Raw genomic sequence first — 23,712 nt, forward strand, 5'->3', positions numbered from 1 at the left:
ATATCTAGATATCCACATCTTGAACAGACTGCCATATCTAGATACCCACATCTTGAACAGGCTGCCGAATCTAGATATTCACATCTTGAACAGACTGCCATATACAGATACCCACATCCTGAACAGACTGCGATATTGAGATACATATATCTTGAATAGACTCCCATATACAGATACCCACATCTTGAACAGACTGCCATATCCAGATACACACATCTTGAACACACTGCCATATAAAGATACATACATCTTGAACAGACTCTCATATACAGATACCCACATCTTGAAGAGTCTGCCATATCCAGATACCCACATCTTGAAGAGACTGCCATATCCAGATACCCACATTTTGAACAGACTGCCATATCCAGATACCCACATCTTGAACAGACTGCTATATCCAGACAATCACATCTTGAACACACTGCCATATCACGATATCAACATCTTGAACAGACTGTCATATCTAGATACCCACATGTTGAACAGACTGACATATCCAGATACATATATCTTAAACAAAGTGCCATATTCAGATACATACATCTTTAACAGATTGCAATGTCCAGATAGATACATCTTGAACAGACTCCCGTATCCAAACACCAACATTTTGAAGAGACTGCCCTATCCAGATATATACATCTTGAAGAGACTGCCACATCCAGACACCCACATTTTGAACAGACAGCCATATACAGATACATACATCTTGAATAAACTGCCATATCCAGATACCCTCATCTTGAACAGACTGCCATATCTAGATATCCACATCTTGAACAGACTGCCATATCCAAATTCCCATATCTTGAGCAGACTGACATATCCACATACATATATCTTAATCAAACTGGCATATTCAGATACCCACTTCTTGAACAGACTGCCATATTTAGATAACCACATCTTGAACAAACTGCCATATCCAGATTCCCACGTCTTGAGCAGACTGACATATCCAAATACCCACATCTTGAAGAGACTGCCATATCTAGATATCCACATCTTGAACAGACTGCCATATACTGATACCCACATCTTAAACAGACTGCTATATCTAGATATTCACGTCTTGAACAAACTGCCATATCTAGATACCCACATCTTGAAGAGAATGCCATATCTAGATATCCACATCTTGAACAGACTGCCATATCTAGATACCCACATCTTGAACAGGCTGCCATATCTAGATATTCACATCTTGAACAGACTGCCATATACAGATATCCACATCTTGAACAGACTGCCATATCCAAATACCCACATATTGAACAGACTGCCATATCCAGATACATACATCTTGAAGAGACTGCCATATACAGATACATACATCTTGAACAGACTGCCATACACAGATACCCACATCTTGAACAGACTGCCATATCCTGATATATATATCTTAAAGAGACTGCCATATTTAGATACCCACATCTTGAACAGGCTGCCATATCCAGATATTCACATCTTGAACAGACTGCCATATACAGATACCCACATCTTGAACAGACTGCCATATCCAAATACCCACATCTTGAACAGACTGCCATATCCAGATACATACATCTTGAAGAGACTGCCATATTCAGATACCCACATCTTAAACAGACTGCCATATCCAGATACATATATCTTGAACACACTGCCATATACAGATGCATACATCTTGATCAGACTCTCAATACAGATACCCACATCTTCAACAGACTGCTATATACAGATCCCTACATCTTGAACAAACTGCCATATTTAGATATCCACATCTTGAACTGACTGCCATATCCTGATACCCACATCTTGAACAAACTGCCATATCCAGATACCCACATATTGAACAGACTGCCATATACAGATACCCACATCTTGAACAGACTGCCATATCCAAATACCCACATCTTGAACAGACTGCCATATCCAGATACATACATCTTGATGTGACTGCCATATACAGATACCTACATCTTGAACAGACTGCCATATTTAGATACATATATCTTGAACAGACTCCCATATACAGATACCCACATCTTGAACAGACTGCCATATCTAGATACCCACATCTTGAACAGGCTGCCATATCTAGATATTCACATCTTGAACAGACTGCCATATACAGATACCCACATCTTTAACAGACTGCCATATCCAAATACCCACATCTTGAACAGACTGCCATATCCAGATACATACATCTTGAAGAGACTGCGATATTCAGATACCCACATCCAGATACATATATCTTGAACACATTGCCAAATACAGATGGATACATTTTGATCAGACTGTCAATAGAGATACTTACATCTTGAACAGACTGCCATATACAGATACCTACATCTTGAACAAACTGCCATATTTAGATATCCACATCTTGAACTGACTGCCATATCCTGATACCCTCATCTTGAACAGACTGCCATATCCAGATACCCACATATTGAACAGACTGCCATATCCAGATACATACATTTTGAACAAACTCCCATATCCAGATACCCACATCTTGTACAGACTGCCATATCCAGATACCCACATCTTGAAGAGACTGACATATCTAGATATCCACATTTTGAACAGAGTGCTATATCCTGATACCCACATTTTAAACAGACTGCCATATCCAGATACCCACATATTGAACAGACTGCCATATCCAGATACATACATCTTGAACAAACTGCCATATCCAGATACCCACATCTTGAACAGACTGCCATATCCAGATACCCACATCTTGAAGAGACTGCCATATCTAGATATCCACATCTTGAACAGACTGCCATATCCTGATACCCACATCTTAAACAGACTGCCATATCTAGATATCTACATCTTGAACAAACTGCCATATCTAGATACCACATCTTGAAAAGACTGCCATATCTACATATCCACATCTTGAACAGACTGCCATATCTAGATACCCACATCTTGAACAGGCTCCCGAATCTAGATATTCACATCTTGAACAGACTGCCATATACAGATACCCACATCCTTAACAGACTGCCATATCCAAATACCCACATCTTGAACAGACTGCCATATCCAGATACCCACATCTTGAACAGACTGCGATATTGAGATACATATATCTTGAACAGACTCCCATATACAGATACCCACATCTTGAAGAGACTGCCATATCCAGATACCCACATCTTGAAGAGACTGCCATATCCTGATACCCACATCTTAAACAGACTTCCATATCCAGATACATACATCTTGAACAAACTGCCATATCCAGATACCCACATCTTGAAGAGACTGCCATATCTAGATATCCACATCTTGAACAGACTGCCATATCCTGATACCCACATCTTAAACAGACTGCCATATCTAGATATCTACATCTTGAACAAACTGCCATATCTAGATACCACATCTTGAAAAGACTGCCATATCGAGATATCCACATCTTGAACAGACTGCCATATCTAGATACCCACATCTTGAACAGGCTCCCGAATCTAGATATTCACATCTTGAACAGACTGCCATATACAGATACCCACATCCTTAACAGACTGCCATATCCAAATACCCACATCTTGAACAGACTGCCATATCCAGATACCCACATCTTGAACAGACTGCGATATTGAGATACATATATCTTGAACAGACTCCCATATACAGATACCCACATCTTGAAGAGACTGCCATATCCAGATACCCACATCTTGAAGAGACTGCCATATCCTGATACCCACATCTTAAACAGACTTCCATATCCAGATACATACATCTTGAAGAGACTGCCATATACAGATACATACATCTTGAACAGACTGCCATATTCAGATACATATATCTTGAACAGACTTCCATATACAGATACCCACATTTTGAACAGACTGCCATATCCAGATACCCACATCTTGAACACACTGCCATATAAAGATAAATACATCTTGAACAGACTCTCATATACAGATGCCCACATCTTGAATAAACTGCCATATCCAGATATTCACATCTTGAACAGTCTGCCATATACAGATACCCACATCTTGAACAGACTGCCATATCTAGATATCCACATCTTGAACAGACTGCCATATCCAGATACATACATCTTGAAGAGACTGCCATATCCAGATACCCACATCTTAAACAGACTGCCATATACAGATACATACATCTTGAACAGACTGCCTATAATGAGATACCCACATCTTGTACAGACTGCCATATCCAGATATCCACATCTTGATCAGACTGCCATATACAGATACCCACATCTTGAACAGACTGCCATATCTAGATATTCACATCTTGAACACACTGTGATATCCTGATATCCACATCTTGAACAGACTGCCATATCCAAATACCCACATGTTGAAAAGACTGCCATATCCAAATACATACATCTTGAACAGACTGCCATATCTAGATATTCACACTTTGAACAGACTGCCATATCCAGATACATATATCTTGAAGAAACTGCCATATCCAGATACCCACATCTTGAACAGTCTGCGATATACAGATACCCACATCTTGAACAGACTGCCATATCTAGATATCCACATCTTGAACAGACTGTCATATCCAGATTCCCACATCTTGAGCAGACTGACATATCCAGATACATATATCTTAAACAAACTGCCATATTCAGATACCCACATCTTGAACAGACTGCCATATCCAGATACCCGCATCTTGAACAGACTGTCATATCCAGATTCCCACATCTTGAGCAGACTGACATATCCAGATACATATATCTTAAACAAACTGCCATATTCAGATACCCACATCTTGAACAGACTGCCATATCCAGATACCCGCATCTTGAACAGACTGTCATATCTAGATACCCACATCTTGAACAGACTGCCATATCCAGATACATGTATCTTAAACAAACTGCCATATTCAGATACACACATCTTGAACAGACTGCCATATCTAGATATTCACACCTTGAACAGACTGCCATATCCAGGTACATACATCTTGAACAGACTGCCATATCTAGATATTCACACTTTGAACAGACTGCCATATCCAGATACATATATCTTGAAGAAACTGCCATATCCAGATACCCACATCTTGAACAGTCTGCGATATACAGATACCCACATCTTGAACAGACTGCCATTTCCAGATACCCACCTATTGAACAGACTGCCATATCTAGATACCCACATCTTGAACAGACTGCCATATCCAGATACCTGCATCATGCCAATCTCACGATAAAAGGTTAATCAACCACTCACACATCTTGTTGCTGAGACACAAACCTACTGGTACCCATTGAATAGACAGAGCTATCCCAATACTCCCATAGGATTGGTGCTGCAACCTTTACTAGTAATGCCTTCAATTGTACATTGTTCTGGAAGAGAGGAAGAAATGTTTGCTTTATCTGTGGATTATTGTTCCACTTTTCAGAGAACTTCTTTTATCTTGTCCATTCAACTAATGAACTTGTTTTCTGCAGAAGAGTTATGAGTGTTGGTCAGATGAAGCCCAGAAACAGTGGACTACAGAAATGTATATGGGAGAAGAAGTCAATATCCTTATGTATACAAATGGTGTTCTATTTACTACAGCTAAATTCTATTCATGAGTACCATATAATGTGTTAATATAATGTACTATATCCTGTCCAGAAAAAGACAGGATTAGTTTGGGCATTTACCTCTCTATGGAGGGATAAGGTCTTAGGTGTTCTGTAATTATAGGCAATTGATTATTGGGCTTTGTGCTGAAATTTTCATTGTCACAGTGAACAAAATGGAAGTTACTGAGACCAGTGATAATGCTAAGGTTGGCATCCATCATGCTTTATCAGAAAGTGAATACATAATTGCCAACATCTGAGGTCACAATTTGGGTATTATACAAAAATAAACGTTTAGATGCAACATACCAGTAGTAGCAGCTGAGTGACTTTTGCTTTTAATACGCTTATATTTTTGTTGGGCAAGACGACCAGTAGAGTTGACGATACATAGATACAGGTGATATGTATGTGATTAAACAACTAGAGCACAGGCTTTCCTCCAGTATTAGGGATTTATTCAACACTTGGAACAGGATTATATAGCCTTTAAAGAGTACTTGATATTTTACAGTAATTATTGTAAGAAAGAAGCAAGGTATATCTAAGTTTTGTATTGATTTTATACAAGAGAATGGATAACTTGTGTGCATGTATTTCCATTACCATCCAACAGATGGCTTGTCAAGGTATCTGCTGAGAGCAGATGTAAAGCTGTTATTAGCATGATTAATGGCTTATATTTCCTTAGTTTCATGTTTTACTGTGATAAGCAGGCATTTAGGCTAGTCATTTAAGCTTTGAATTTTACTGCCAGTCACATTTATTTAAATGAAGATATAATAATGAGTGAAGCATATATGTTACTAACTCAAAAAGTTTATAGTTAGAATAAAGAATGAGTTAGAGATTTCTCAAAACAAATTTTAACCTGCTCAGTGCCGTAGATGAGATAACTCGTCCAAGCCGATCGGTAACACAGTGCCATGGACGAGTTATTGTTTCATGTTTTGTGCATATTTCTTCATTTTGTGTACTACTATAAGTTTGGCTTAGAGAAAAAATAGTAATTGTTGCTTATTTCCTTTGTTTTAAAAATTACTCAATTTTGCTGAAAAAAACCAGCTTCGGAGCTGCCGTAGCAGCTAAAATACTTGGCAGTCAACAGGTTAATAATACCTTCTTAAGAGGCAATTACGACACTTACATTAATTGTTGACTTAACTCATTTAAACTCACAGCAGCTTTCAGTAGTTCTTTTATTATTTTTAACAAGTCTTCAGCTACTATTTTGCTAGAGGTATACTTGGACATAGGTTACTAGCTGTGTTATACATTTAGTTTCTTGGTTACATTGATTGAATGAGAGAAATAGCATTTTTAACTTACATCAAAGGATGAGAGGCAAACTGGCTTCTTTTAATAATGGATGCCTTCAGCATCTTGAATTTGTTACTTGTCTTCTGTCCTGGAGAACTGAATTGCAAACAACTATTGAACTGAACTGAAATTTCTTCCTTGAAAAAACTAATTTTTTAGCTCCCAACATGAATTTTTAAGTGATATTTTACAGTATCCTTACAAGTTTTTCAGAAGTGTGCATAGTTACCCACAATTTGCACTTCCTACAAACAAAACTTAAAACTCTCAAGTAATTGGTTACCTGTTGGGAGCAGTGAACCAGTAGTCTACTAACTTGAATGAATTACAATCCATAATGGATACTGCCTCAAGAGTTCCATTCATGGTAGATAACCCCAAATTTTTCATAACTTCCACTGTACCAAGAGGTTAGTGTAATCAGATTATCATTCTCAAATTTGTGGTTTACTTACACTGAACTTTTTCCTTCTACTAAGTATTGATATGATACCTATGAGTGTTAGTTTTTGTCTATAGCTCTTTCAATTTTCTCTAGCTAGTTGGTTAACTGTATTTTGCCTATTTTAAGCTTGAACGAGGTGATTAGGTGCTCATCCTCAGATCAAATGATCTGTTTCTCACATCTACAGAAGTATTCTTTAGATGCTTTCAGGGGCTTAATCTGTTATTCCCTTGCATCAGTTCCTCCCACTTTTAAATGTGGGCTTCTAGCTAGCTTGTAAGGAAGGGAAATAGTGTGTCAGAAGTTATTTCCCTATACTGAAGATATATTTTCGATAGGTACTTCCCTTCTCTCTCACTTGCTACCCTCCATCCAACAATCTTTTGACAACTTTCAGATTGATGGTTTGATATTAGCACATAGAGGGAATCACATGTGTCACGTGATGGTGGTGCTCTCCTGTTGGAGAGATGACGCATTTTGATTTGCATGAAAGACATGTTGGAATGGTTTATTCCAGAATGGAGGGAGGGGGTGTGCTGAAGGCTTGTGGTGTGCATTATAAAAACGTTTGCAGCATAAAACAGGAAAAGCTAATCTTGTGAGAAGAATGATGTACCTGTTGGAAATACATTTTCAACATAGGAAAATTATAATTTCTATCAATGAGGAATTGAAATATTGACTGAAAGATGACATATTGTTATTAATAATAATGGAGAACATATATCTGATTGAAAAATGACTACCTTTAAAAATATCTTGTACTGAATAAAGAAAAAAAAATGACATTTTTTGATACCCCTAATATATGGTTGGGATTAAACGAGATTAACATGCAACTAGGAGAGTCATTTATTATCCAAGCCATCAGTTGAAGTTTACTCTGCAATGTATGACAAACTTAGGATGGTTGGTGCTTTTGGATGTGATGCTTAGTGTATCAATAGTTGTAGAAGTAAAGATGATAGCCAGGAGTCTCAAAACTCAGTAGAAAATACATTATGACCTGTGCTATTCACGCTGTTATGTTGTATTACATGATACAAAGTACTGTGTGATTACCAATCAATTACCTTGGGTTAGGACAGTTTTTTATGGTAAGATCAGAGCTTTGTAACCCTCATTTTCTTACCTGTTGTGCATAATTTTGTTTGGTTAAATATTCTTAAGACAATGAATGATGTCTGCCTGGTTTATGCAGCTTAGGATGGCCTGATACAATTATATTTGGCAATTAATACCCCAACAGTTTGCACAAATGAAAATAGTAGCTAAAAGTTTGTAAACACAAATGAAAGAATATTAGAACCATTGTTTTCTGAGCTATCAAACTATTTTCTGTGGCAAAATGTCATTCAGCATTTCATGAGAATTACTCAATCTAGTCAAGTGATGGTAGTTCTTTGGAGCACATAACACATTATTAATTGGATTCTCTTCAGTACATGCAGTGAGGAAGTTGTGTTATTCTTCAGAATGTATATTTGTGTATAATGTAGAAGCAACGTAAATATTAATTCTGGTTGATGAGAACTGTAGCAGAAAAGTCTTAATTTGTTTGAATTCTGCTGGTGATTATTTATTTTGTTGTGTTTGACAGCATTGATCTTGATAGCTCATAGATAGCAGTATATTGCTGGACAGCAACTGGCTTCAAAAAGTAACCAAAAAAGGTTAATGTACTACTTATGCACAAGCCATAGGTAGTCTGTTGTATGCTACTGGAGTATATAGTGATATATATATATATATATATATATATATACAGCAGTATATGTTTATGTATGTGTGTGTGGTCTTACATACATGTATTAAATTATATAGTTTGTGAGTGTGTTATGCAATACAAATATATCATTCCCCCACAGAATTCAGATCAGTCCACCCTTGTTTATAAGTGAGCAGACTTTCTCCTTCTTGATGAGTAGTGATTTGGGTTGGTTCTACTGGACTAGTTGAGGACAAACATAGATTACCTTGTTCAGCTTTCCCAAACTCCACTTTCCTGCCTTCATTTCATCCTCATGATGCTGGTGTGGTACCTTTTCTCCCTCCCCTTCTATCAGAGGCCCTTCACAGAAATCCTGAGGAGTTTTATGGTGAAATCCTATTCTGTCCTTTCTATGTTGATCCATTCCTTCCAGCTCCAGTGGCCTCCAAGGCATCTGTTGCTTCTGGACTGGGACATTAATGTGGTTATTTATGCCTCACTTTACCTCTGTTTGAACTGCTGTCTGTGTGTTCCCTGTTTCACCTATCCTTGAAGGCATATTTCCTCTTCCTCCTGGTTTGTAGATGTCGTAGGTCGAATATTTGCATCCTCAATTTTACTCGGACCTTGTAACAATTCTCCAGCCTTTTTCTTTGTCTGGATCATATTTTCTAAGATCTTTGTGGCTTAAGAAGGTCAGTCCTCCTTTCTCCCATCTGCCTATCCTATATTTCTCATCTCTACCTTCTCGATTCGAGTAGATTCCTTTGTTCTGTCTGTGCATTCCATTTCAATGTGCTCACATAGTTTCATTTTGGGGTCTTTGTTTTTGACATCTTATCATTTGACAACCTTCCTTTCCTTGTTATATTTTCACAGTTATTCTAACTAATTGGTTTATATGCTTGATTCATCTGTTTATCCTTGTCTCCTTCCCAGTTTAATCTCTTTCACTTTTACTTATATCAAGTCTGTACATGTTAATCTCCTACTAACTACACCACTTCACTGTTTCTGCTTTCTCAGGATATTGCCTGCCAACTGTGGCTATTCTGTAGATTTTGGCATGAGTGTGGTTCAAGGTAAGTGTTTACTAATGCTTTGTTTTCTTTTGACAGCTCCTGCTTTAGCTGCACTTTGAATTCTGCTCTGTGGCAAGTGGTGCCTGATTAGATATTCCATCTGTACTAAAAATGGGAGTCATATGTGTCATGTGATAGTAATGCTCTTCTTTTGATGGAGAGATTATGCAGAATGATTTGCTTGAGAGATGTGTTGGAACTTTGGATTTCAACAGAGGATCACAAGGCTTGTGGCGAGCATTTCTGAGAAAGTTTGTGTATATATGGCATCACAAAACAGGGAAGTACCTGTTAGAAATATAATTTAATTTAAGGAAATTATAACTTTGGAGAATATCTGGTTTAGATGGCTGATTCCTAAACTTCTGGTAGTGCTCTAATATTCAACAAAGCAGAGCCCAGGGATGAAAATATGTTTCTAGCTGACACATCTGAAGTTCAGGTTCTTGCTGTCTCAGTTGTTGAGCTAGCCATATATTCCTTGCAGACTGACCAGTCAAGTCTATGCCAAGTAAATGCTAGACATATTGACAGCAGCATCTAAGAAGACAGAGGACTCCATCTCACAGGCAGAAACAAGGCCAAGAATGTCGTTGTTGGCTAATCCAACTCTTTCTAAGAAGGAACCAGGATAAACTTCTTTAGACTAAACATACCCATTAAGTATACCATCACTGTATTATGAATGTATATATTATTTTTTGGGTATTTGATTTAATTCATTATTATATATATTTATTAGTTTGCTGTTTTAATTTACTTAACATTATCAGTATTGATATTTACTAGAAGTGTATATATATATATATGATCTTAATTTTTATATATGTTTAAAATATTATTTTCTTGTGTGCATTTTAAGAGTTATTTTGTATTATTTCTTTAATGGGATCTATTTTCTGTATTCAGTTTGTTTCACCCATCCCCTTCCATACTTCTAGTATAATAAATATATGTTGATTTTGATTTAGTGTTCAGACATCTGTTTTCTTTCTTGTCTTATGTTCTTGTTTAAATTACAGGATCTGTGTTACAAGATTAACTATTAAGAAAAATCAATCTATTTCATATTATCAATATATTATCATTGTCAAGGTATAGTTTCATATTGTCAGTATTATCAAACTGTGTTCTGTATTAAAGAGTATTCTTATTTCCTACTTTTACTAATATATATATAATTCATATTATGATGAACTTATATCTAAAACGTGTTTTGTACTTTGTGCTAGGTTGAATTACCTGTTATGTTTTGTGTTTGTTAAAGAGTGTATCTTATTTATTTTTAATGGCATCTTTGTTAGAAATTTCTTTGTTTATTATTGCTAAAATTAGGAGCTTTTATTTTTTTTAGAAACACTACTGACCTCTTTGCATCTGTTATCTTGTGTACAACTGGAGTTTCCTGCACATGCCACAAGCCTTGAACAAATTTATACCCCTACACAAGTCTTTGTATATTGTTCCAGTTTGTAACATAATCATTACAATGTTGTAGCCTTTCACAAATAGAACATAACTTCCTTGTACAGTGATACCTGTGATGACTGGCACACTATCATAGACTCACTTCTTCATCAGCATTGTCTGTGCTCAGACATATTTTTTACTATCCTTTTTTGTTTAGTGCTACATTTCTTTTCTCTTAATTATACTTTCATTCCATCCACCTGATTGCAATTTCATTTTCTATATCCATCACATTTCTACTTTGTACTGCTTCCAACAACATATGCCACAAGAATTAACACCAACAACACAATGTTCTAAGGTCAATACCTTTTTTTTCTAGATATTTTCTCCAGCTCATTCATGCTCCATACTTGTCCATGGAGATTATGTTTAATTGCTATACCTTTAGCTCACTCAGTAGAACATGTGCCTGTGCGTGACATGTCTGGAATTTCACTTTGTGACAAGGTACTATTGATATACCACAATCTTATGAAGTTGTGATGAATCATGTCAGCACCTGATGATGTTCCCACGTTTGTGTCATTTTCTTCTGTGGTACCTGCATTGCTTATGAACAATTGTAGCCAACTTTTCCTCCTTCAATTTTTGCTTTAAGCTCCATTATCCCTCATGAGGATGAGATAAATCTGCACTCATAAATGGGGTATATGTTATTCTATTGTTTTTACATATATATCATGAAGAAATTTTGGTTATTTTTACTTTGTGAGCCTTCTTCTTTGTACCCATATTGTATCTCAATTTTCTTGTCTTACTTCTCTTTGTGTCTCCTTTGCTAAAGCATCAGATCATGACCTTTCTATGTTTTTAAACACTTTTTCCTTTTTATTTCTTTGGGGTTCTCTTTCACCTTTTTTGCAATTTTGTTTCCAGCTGTTTGCTCATCATTCATTTATCTTCAACTTTTCACCTCATCACTGCAACTCTTCATTACAAATTTGATGGTTTTGATTTGAACACCTATTATTCTTTGGCTTGTACTGCATCCTCTAATATTTCTATATTTTGACCTGATTTCTTTGTTTTTAATATCTCCTTTATCAGGTTGCTTTCTTATTGAGTGTTCACATCTCTTCTTCTTATATTTGTGACCTTCATCATGCCTTTTTTCTTGCAGACCAGGTCTTTTGAGGTATTCTAGATTCATTAGAATCCTTGGGTATAGCTTCTGTCAAGCAGTTTTTTTTTATTGTTTCCTGACTCACTATTCATGGGTACCTTAGTCAGCTACCCTTTATTGGAAGTCACATTGGGCTGACTCTTCTCTTGTTTCTCATCCTTTCTACTCTTCTAGCGGAATGGTCATCGTACTCTGTGTTTACAGGATTTGGCAATTGCAATCTCTGTTCTTCTTCAAGAGATATCTTGCCTGAGCTAGCTAGTAAACCTTTTATGAAGTGTTCTTTGCACCATATGGTCTTCCAATGGATTTCTTCCAATTTTATATCCTCACTGGTGAATGCTTTTGTGACTCCTCTTAATTATATACTTTTTTCCTTTTTTGCTAGTTCTGAATTCAATCATACTAACTAAATTGGTCAAGTCTCTTTCTCTGTGCTTACTCTCCTATTAAGGACTTTTTTACCCTCTTATCCGATCACTCTTCTGGAACCCTTTTTTGGTTAATTTTATTTTTGAACTGTTGCTTCTTGTTTTTATGTACCTTATGTCTTAAGACACAATTTGTTTCCTTTTTTCTGGATGTGGTGATTATAATTCAGACACTTACATTCTCTGTCATGGTGACTAATTAATCTATACAACTTCATTCTTCTGAAGACTTAGGCTGCCTGTGAGGACAATTGGATGTTGTTGTTTTTTTTAATCTATCTCCTTTTTTTTCTGTTTGTACAATCATACTGATCCTGATTGTTTTGTCTGTGCTATCCATTGCTTTTCCCTCAGACTGCCACTTTTCATAGAGTTGCCATCTCATGTTTTTATGATGGCAAGCCGACTCTCAAGACATATCCTCTTCAATCTTTATTGGTAAGATTTGCCAGCACATCTATTCCACATACTCTTCAATGGGTGAGCCTGAATTAACCCTATTTCACATCTACTCTTACCTAGTTTGGCATATCACAGCGTCTCTTGCTCTTTTTTGACAGTTTTTAATGAAGTTTTTATGGATTGAGATGTGGACTACAACTAATATTTTCATCTCTCATTAATTATATTTGAAAAGTTTTATGTACCTCTGGTGCATCCTTGTGGTTATCACTGTCTGGTCTACTAGATGCTATAATATGGTGAGTTTTGCCTGATGAGTTTTTAGTCATCTTCACAGTACTCATACATATCATGGTACCACCATCTACGTACAGTTATTTATATGCACATTCCAACCCATAACCAAATGGTCAGAAAACAAAACAAAAAACATGATAAACTAACCACTAAATTTTTTATGTTTGTAGCCATAAGATCCCAATGAGTGACTGGTGTTACCTCACAGTATATACTTACTGCAAATCTGCAGTTAGTGGGTGAAAACAGAAGTTAAATCCATTTGTCTCAATTCAATGTTCACTGTTGAGATGGGGTTTTCTACAAGACTGCCTTGGCTTTATATTTATAGAACTGACATGGCCATTTCTGCACTATTTACAAAAAGAAATATAAACCAGGCAGCAGAGTGTGTAGTCTTGCCCTTGCATCTGACTCTCACTTGCTGTCTTTTATCATAGTAACACATTGCACTCTCTTTTGATTGGGTTTCAAATCCAGATGATCGTGGTCTATGAGCACTCCCATGTTCTCCTCATAGCATATTCCACCCTCTCATTCTTCTAGTGGAACATGGGAGAACTCTTACTTCCCCAGTCTCAGATTGCTGTGGATATTTATATTGAAAGTTTTCCTCCCTTAGGAGAAGAATGGATGGGCTCATCCTCTCATTTGAGATGTAGGGTTAGGGTGTTGAGTAGAAGTGTAGTACAGTGCTCTCCATAACAATATCTTCCAAGTAGTTTCAGATGGATATGTCTATCTTGATGTGATTTAGATTTGCCTTGGAAAGTAAGTGGAGTTTCTTCCTCAATTCGCCTGCCATTACAGTGTCTATCTCATGTCACTCTAAGGGAAATCAAATATTCCCGAAAGTAGCACAGATCAAAAGAGCTAATTACCTCTTTTTATAGTTGACCAGTTAGGCCTCACTTGGACTACTGTTTACAGTTTTAGTTTTATTTTCTAAGAAAGAATATTTACTTTTTGGAACCTTTTATTTTTGTAATGTTCAAAAAAATATTGCCACTAAGTTCATGTTCTTGTGAGCATTTGGCATCTGTTCTGTGCTGGTTGAATAATTACCTAATGTGCATGCAAACCAAAGAAAGACTGAGTGTTATAGCTTTAATACATAACTGTTATCACACTGCTGTCAACATTGAAACTGTTTGTAAGTTTTTAGGGAAAAGCTCCCAAGAAGAATGAAGCATGTTAACACGCTATTTCAACAGTGCATACATACGTGTATATGATAACCAATGGTTGAAATGGCTGATGTACTACTGTTGTACAGAGTTGTTTAAATTGACAATATAATTTAAGAAGTAATAATTACTCTGTATGTAGATAGTACAGTACTTTACCACAATAAAAATACGTATTTATGCTAATTTAAGTCTAGATTTCCATATAGTGTTACAACAGAATGATGAATGTTTCGAATGGTGTAGAGACTCTTGGAGCAGCTTGCCTTGTAATGCCTGGGTTCCCATTGAATATATTGAGAGCTGCGGTTCTCCTGTTGATCCTTTAAGGTGTTGTTCAATAACTAAAATTCTTATCTTTGGACAAAAGTTCGTTCACTGGCATCGTAGTAAGATCTTCTTGATTACTTTCTTCACTTTCAGAAGGGTACGGCGCGATTTGTTCATCATTTTCGGCTTCAGAAGGATCATCATCACAACTTTCAGAGTAGTCTTCGACATTATTATGTTCACTTTCATCGTCGGATGGTTTTGTCAGTAAATCTACAGCTTCATCAAGAAATATCATTTTTGACACGGTTTGAAGATTTCAGCTCCTATATATATAGGATTTGTGGATTCTTCTAGAATATTCTAGAAGCTTCAAGAATATTCTAGATTATTCTAAATACTTCTGTAAAGTTTCTAGAATGTTCTAGAACAGGCTTGGGCAAACTAGGCAATAATCAGGACCGTCTAAAATTATTGTTGGAGTAGAGTTATTATCCTAAATATCCATCTTTTGAAAATAAGTTGTAAAATTAATATATTTTACTATAATTTGCTTTTTCGGTTGCCCAGGCCTGTTCTAGAATTATTCAGGTAATAAATAAAGTCATTTTTATGTTTTTTGATCTGGGGCCTAATAGGCCCCAAAATACCCTTAGTGGATGTTTAAATTTTTTTTTTAAATATTATTTCGCAAATGTCTGAAAAGTCAAAATATTATTGCTCCTTAAAATATAAAGGGATAAGGTCAGTTAATGGCAATTTCATTTAAATACAAAATTATTAGCCTAATATTAATAACCTTTCAAGTTGCTCTGGGGTCTATTAGGCCCCAATTTTTGTAGGAGTGTTAAAATGCTGTTTTTACAAACTTTTGATTTTGAATCTATAGGAAGGTGGGAGAAATATACATCTGCAGTTAACATGATTTTTATCACAAGTTTTAGTCTTATTATTTGACTGTAAGAATGAACATCCACCACATCAGTTAATTTTCATTGGTGGCAAAATGTCAGTATTTTTTTCCTGGTCTGTAAGAATTAATCGAATATAATTACAGAAATAATTTTGTTGATGAAACTTGTTCTACATCTCCAAATATCTTGGATTTAGCTAGTTCATATTTGGGTCAACACATGTGATTCTGCAACTGCAGTAATGTATCACAGGTTTGAGCTGAACATGGTAGATAGCTTGCTCTTATTACAAGTTAATAAAATAAACATCACACAACTGAGCAAAGGGTAAAACATGTTTTATTGAAACTTAAACTGTTTCAGAGGATTTACATACAAAAAAAAGCAGTACTTCTCTTTGGAAATCTGGTTTGGTTTGAATTTTGTGCAAAGCTACATGAGGCCTCACTTGGACTACTGTTTACAGTTTTAGTTTTATTTTCTAAGAAGTGTCTGCCTTCTGCTCAAAAGCAACTTGTAGTTTTGGTTTGCAGTTGTTCAGTTAGGGCACATCAGCATGGAACTGTTCATAGTAAAAGAGTGCATTAAACAATAATGTTCCCTAAAATTAACAAGTAAAATAAAAATGAAAATGTGTAAAGCTACTTCGTATTTCAAATATTATTTAAGACTGTTAAGAAAATAAAACTTAACTACTTATATAAGCAGTCATTTACAGTAAAATGCTATTAAATAAATATTAATTAATGAGAAACCTTAGACTACATTATTCCAAGTATATAACAATCTTGTTCCAAACAATAGCAGACCACTGGAACTCTAAGATCTTCCAAGGATTACAAAGAAAGTATCCGTTTGAAACCCATCGTCCCAGCTTGTGGCTATGGTGGCCTTTAGATGTAGCATGTTTAACGTCGGTGCAATCGGGACAACGAACCAATGGACCTCCCGCGTTGTGGGTCCCAAAGTAATGCAAAAGAAAATCTATACCTATAGCTGATCAGTATGGATGGACCTCATAAGAAAATTCAACCTAATGGTTTGAAGTATTAAAGTATTGCTTGTAGATAGACCTACTTAACAATAGTTTTACTTTTATTTCGACACACTTAAAATCATTCAAGATTTTCTTAAAAGTCTCTATCATACTACAAGTAACATTATCAACCCCGTTAGTACGTTATTCAGTTTGGATGTTGAGATGTTTACCCTTCTATCACTATTGATGAAGGGGACGATTTGGTCATGGAATTTGTAGAGAATCATAAAGACGGTGTAAACCTATCAGGATACTCGGTTAAAAACATAAAAGACATGTTAAATTTGGTGCTGAGAAACAACTATTTTTGCTTTAATGAGAGCTACTATTAACAGTTATCAGTTGTTGTTATGGGTAATCGTGTAGTCGTAACAATTTCAGTTATTTACAGTTATATGTTAGAAAATAAAGTTTTCAACGGTGGTATAAGAAATCGTATGAGAGGCCTGACGTCTGGGTTAAGTATATAGACGGCATATTTGGAAGAATCTTTAAGTAATTCACTGTTTTTATATGACCTCTTCAACAGTTTCTACCCTACTATAAAATTCTTTATTAGGCAATCCAAAGGATCAAACATAGTGTCATTGATTGATGGTCGTGTCATCCCAAAAGATGGGCAACTTGTCACAGAAGTGTATCAAAAGTATTGTGGCTAACTGGTGTTTTTACGATACCACTCATTTGCGACTATTATTGAACAGCTCAATGCTATCAATAAACTTGGACAACTAATGAAGGTAAATCTAAAGCTATACAGAATTACACATAAGTGGAACATTAACTGATATCTTAAAACATTTATCGTCAAGAATTTTACGAAACTATGAAAACAGAGCTCACAGTAACAATACAGGAACATTTCTACATGAAAAAGCAATTTCACACAAATTTCATGATACCATATATTAGTCCGAAAATATTAGCTGGTATTAGGCATGCAAACAATCAAATCTTAACATTGGAGTTACAAAACAATAAGGAAGAAACTTGAAGAATATGCTAATATGATCAGTCTTAATATTGACAAATGTGTAAGTTGTAAGTTTGATTTAAGAAACAATTGTAACCACAAGAATAATGCATGCAATTTGACATGCAGTTTTGTGGTTCTGTGGTTCTGGTGAAACAGGTAGGCCTATTATTGAAAGAATTTACGAATCCTTGGAGCTCCACTTATTAGGTTGTCCAGAAATAAATGTGTTTGAACTGTGAAGTTTGGAAAAGTATAAACCAGTGTTGTAAAACATACTTTAATCAATGTGAGCTCGGTTTGCCTGAACAGATGTTTGACAATGTGTAACGATAATGTTTATACCCCTGATGTAGAAATCAGAGTTTCTATGGTCAATGAATTCCTTGAAAGCTTCTTCTGCAGCTGCCTGGTTTTGAAAGTGTTTATTGTTCAAAAAGTTACCAAAGTGCTTTAAGAAATGAAAATATGTAGGGAAAAGGTCGGGGAAATAATGTGGATAGGGCAGAACCTTGATTCCCAATTCGTTCAATTTTTGGAACGTCATCCTTGACAGGTCTCATAACGCTGATTTTGTTGATCTTCAGTCAGATCATACGAAACCCACTTTTTCGTCTTTTCAATCGTACTCAGGTGGCTGGCAATGCTTGATTTGCTTGTGCCTAGCTTTTCTGCAAGCTCGCGTATTGTTGCGCGAGGGTCTATCTCAACTGCTTCCCTTAATGTGTATTCATTTAAGGACGTCTTCCTTTCACGACTTTCGTGGTCTTCAAGACTTTCATCTCTATATCGAAACCTTTGGAACCAAAGTTGAACTTTACGTTCAGTGACAGATCCATGGCTGAATGCCTGATTGATGTTCCTTGTAGTTTCGGTTCATTTTTATCCAAGTTTGAAGTCGTAGAGGAAAATCAGATGAAAGTCCTTCTTATCCATGCTGCCTTGGTGGTTGCAAAACTTACTATTGGTAGAGTTGAAACAGCAGACAATTAAGATATCTTGTAAGTGATAAACGTTGGATTAAACCAATTAACCAATATTCAACTTCTAAATGTCATCGTGAGAATTCCGACATTTATTTCTGAACAACCGAATACATTAGACAGTAAATCCAGTGATGTAGTTGGAACTTCTGTGGATAAACACGGTATAAATGATATTGATTGTCCCATAACAGCAAACATTATTATCCAGTGCCACAGGTTTTTAGATAGAAAATACAATGTGGCTCTACTAATTTCAGAAAATAAGCCACAAATAAACCTTTGTTTTTTCTTTGTTTTTGAATTTCGCACAAAGCTACTCGAGGGCTATCTGCGCTAGCCGTCCCTAATTTAGCAGTGTAAGACTAGAGGGAAGGCAGCTAGTCATCACCACCCACCGCCAACTCTTGGGCTACTCTTTCACCAACGAATAGTGGGATTGACCGTCACATTATAACGCCCCCACGGCTGGGAGGGCGAGCATGTTTGGCGCGACCGGGTTGCGAACCCGCGACCCTCAGATTACGAGTCGCACGCCTTAACACGTTCGGCCATGCCAGGCCACAAATAAACCAGAAATAACCCTGGCGTTTTTTAATTATGACTGCTCATACTTAATTAGTGTAATAACACATGTATGAGTTAGACAGTATAATAATCTCCGTTTGCATGAACTTTCAGTTTGTTTACATTTTCTCGGGCGAAGTTCATCTTATTGCGCAGACTCGTATTATTTTTAAATATTATTATAAGCCTAAATTGGTTAACAAATGTCTTGTTTTCTTTATTAAGTAGTAAAAAATGGCGAAACTGATACATTGGCTTAAATAAAATCTGTTATATTTTGAGGAGTACAGGTCGTGCCTTCGTTTTGATGTGTATTCTTTACTAATTATTATAAAATACTATTGAGTAAAATTAAAAACTTATTAGATTAGATTACGTAAAATAATAAAATTATAATTTTTCACGACATATGCACAGGAGTAGTCCACGCGTTACGTAACTCTAGAAAGAAAAAAGTGCAATTTATATTTATCGCGGGTTCGCGCCCGCGTCGCGCCAAACATGCTCGCCCTCCCAGCCGTGGGGGCGTTATAATGTGACGGTCAATCCCACTATTCGTTGGTGAAAGAGTAGCCCAAGAGTTGGCGGTGGGTGGTGATGACTAGCTGCCTTCCCTCTAGTCTTACACTGCTAAATTAGGGACGGCTAGCACAGATAGCCCTCGAGTAGCTTTGTGCGTAATTCCAAAACAATTTATATTTTATTTATTTTATAGTAGTCACGAGGTCAGTCAAATTGACCAAACCTATTTAAAGTTTGGGTAAACAAATAACAAACTATAAAATTTTATTGGTTCAAAAAAACTTTTGAAATTTTAGAAGGTTTTAGAGATTATGCAAACGAAATTTGAGAATTTTCAAATAAAGAAAAGTATCTTAATTTAACATGAAAATCACTTCGAAGCAGTTAACACTTTAATCCATACATTCATGGATATACTTTTAGTAAAATTACCTCATTGAAAATTCTGATTTTAAGTCTACAAAAGGCATAATGTTTACTGAAAAATTACCAAATTCGGTCACGAATTCGTATTAAATAACAGAGCCCATAGGGACTGAGTAATATATTACTCATTTGGCTAGAGATGGACATGATCTTATATTTGGTATGTTTGAATGCGACTATTAGGTTTGAAGTTCGAGTTGCGATATACTACTGAAATATTACGCACTTTTAATTATGGTACTATTATGTGCGTGAGAATTAATCCTTCTATTTGGTTAAATAATGCTGTAAGCAGCGATTGCTACTGAACGATTGATTGTCTTCCCTTAAAATTAAGAATGGTTATGATTGAGTCTCAATGTCCGTGACCTAGTAATTTATCTCATGTATCACAAAAGATGATCTTCAGGGTCAAAAATACCAAATATTGTATTTAGCTGTTTATAATTATATGCAGGAAATGGTGGGACATTGAAATTGCTCCCATATATGTATGTATAAAGCATACACAACACTTAATGTATTTAAATTAAATTTTTGTTTGAAAAAATTGTTGATATCAGGACTTGAACACTGAAAGTATCCCCCTATTTTTACTAGATTTCTGTCCATGCCCCTGTGTATGTAATACTAGGTATTATATCTTTCAAAACTTATAAATTCAGGTTAAAGTAGTTAGCACAGAGGATCACCTAAAAAAGTTGTAATATTTTTAAAACGAGATCCCAAACTCGAGCACTTTCGAATAGTTGATTATTCTTAAGGAGAACAAAGGGTTATGTTTAATGAGTGTGATGAAATATATACGCTCGGATGTCGATGTCACGTAAACCAAATGTTCAATCACTAAGCAACATAACCTGGAGTTGTTTGTGTCAGGTTTAGTTTTGTGTCAAAGGGGTGTGTAAAGTTCATAATAGTTATAATAATTGTTAATTAATTTCTATAAAGATAAAATTAAAATAAACAATAGATACAAAATTAACATTAAATAACGGCAAAAGGCGATGGGAAATAAAGAAAATAATAATGCTGCTCAACATGTAGGAAATCAAACCAATATATACATATATAGATTTTTAAGGAAGAATGATACTAATACTGATACCTATTCCGAATCCCTCAAGGGTTAAAAAGTATTGAAAAAAATCTCTTTTTTTTTTTTATTTACCAGGCTGATCCTTCCAGATTATAAGAACAGTTCTTGGAATTCATTTCTTTATAGAGGTAAAAGTGTGGAAAAAATGAGATGATTATAGTTGTCGGATTTTATTTTTATTTATTGGAAATATAAGAATATTCGTGTATTTAAAGATTGAGAGGGAAAAATGTTATTTTAAATGAGAACTGGTTTCTGACATTCTTTGGTTTTCAGCAGTAAGTTTATAGACTTTAAACATTAAAATCTTAGTTAGATTTTCCGAGATTGACAGAGCGCGAATAACCGATTATGTAGCTTTTTTAAAAAACAAGAACAACGTCCAACCTAAGATAAAATCTTGAAGCCCGTATCAATAGGTCTTTGTAATCTGTAGCCCGCCGATACTACAGCGGTAAGTCTCCTGATTTACAACGCTAAAATCAGGGGTTCCATTCCCCTCGGTGGGTTCAGCACATAGCCCGATGTGGCTTTGCTATAAGAAAAATACAAACACACTTTGTAATCTAATGACGTGAAGAAAGTGGCGACTCCAATATTCAGTGAAACTCTAGGTTTTCCACTCGTGGGAGGGGAGACAGAATATTTTAGGGGCAAATAAATAAAAAATCTGAAATTGATCTAAATCTTTAACAAAATGGTCATAAAAAACAGTTTGATAAGTGTATAAATGGTAAGTGCTGGTTTTACAATTTTAATTTATTTTACTTTAATTTAAAGGATTGAACAGCTGAGATGCACCAATTTGTCCAATGTTGTCCTAAACCGTCATGTTAAGTAGCTTTTCAGAATCAATATTTTGTAGTAATTTCAGAAACAATTAATATACTAAGCTTTTCAGTGTAAATATTGAAACGAATGTAGGTTTACATTGTTTATAAATATACTTGTATAATTCCATAGCTAATCAATCGAGTAACAAAATTCTCATTGTAATACTAAACTTTTCTGAGACTGAACTAACTGCTTCACTAGTTTTGTATTTATAATTAGCGAAAGCACTCGGCTTCGCTGGGGTTATTACGTTGAACCCGTTTTAGCCTAAAAGTATATCCTTTACACTTTTGTTGATAAGCAACATGACATAAAAGCCACTTTTGGAACGCATTTTTTACTAAAATGCACTGGCTTGTCTTTATATAAGAAGTTGTTATATAAGGAAACACATCTTTTCTTTGTAGCTTTTCACACATGGGTAAGATAAGTAATAATGCAAAAGTGCACACCCTCAGGGTTCACTTAGTATGAGTGCAAAATTTCGGGTTTGTAGGCTCTTTTCCCTTGGGGCTATGGTAGTCACACATATACAGACGCGCATACATGCGCGTCTGTGATTTCTATTTCTATTTGTAATGTAAGGAACCACTTCTTTTCTATATCGTTTTTCGCTGGCTTGCCTCAGTTAAAAGATGCTCTTGCACACGCACATTGATAAGTAATAATACTCAGGTACACACTCTTAGGTTCTATTTAGTATGAGTGCAAAATTTCAGGCTTTTTTCTGAATTATGGCGATCATATACAGACTTATAGGCATACAGGCACTCCCTTTGGCTATTGTTATAGATATATATTTTTTTATAGATTTTTTATAGAAACTCCACAAAATTTCTCGATTATAATATCATCATGAACTTTCGGGCTTTTCAGATATTGCATCATTTTCATCATGATTAATTCCTCCCTTTAGCAATGGACTAAATTATAACACTGTTAATATAGCTTGCAACAATATCCCGAATACAGGAGAAAAGACCCAATAGTGTAATGTCATATCCAATTTTCACGC

This window comes from Tachypleus tridentatus, chromosome 5, assembly GCF_004210375.1.
Source record: "Tachypleus tridentatus isolate NWPU-2018 chromosome 5, ASM421037v1, whole genome shotgun sequence".
NCBI classification, from domain to species: domain Eukaryota; kingdom Metazoa; phylum Arthropoda; class Merostomata; order Xiphosura; family Limulidae; genus Tachypleus; species Tachypleus tridentatus.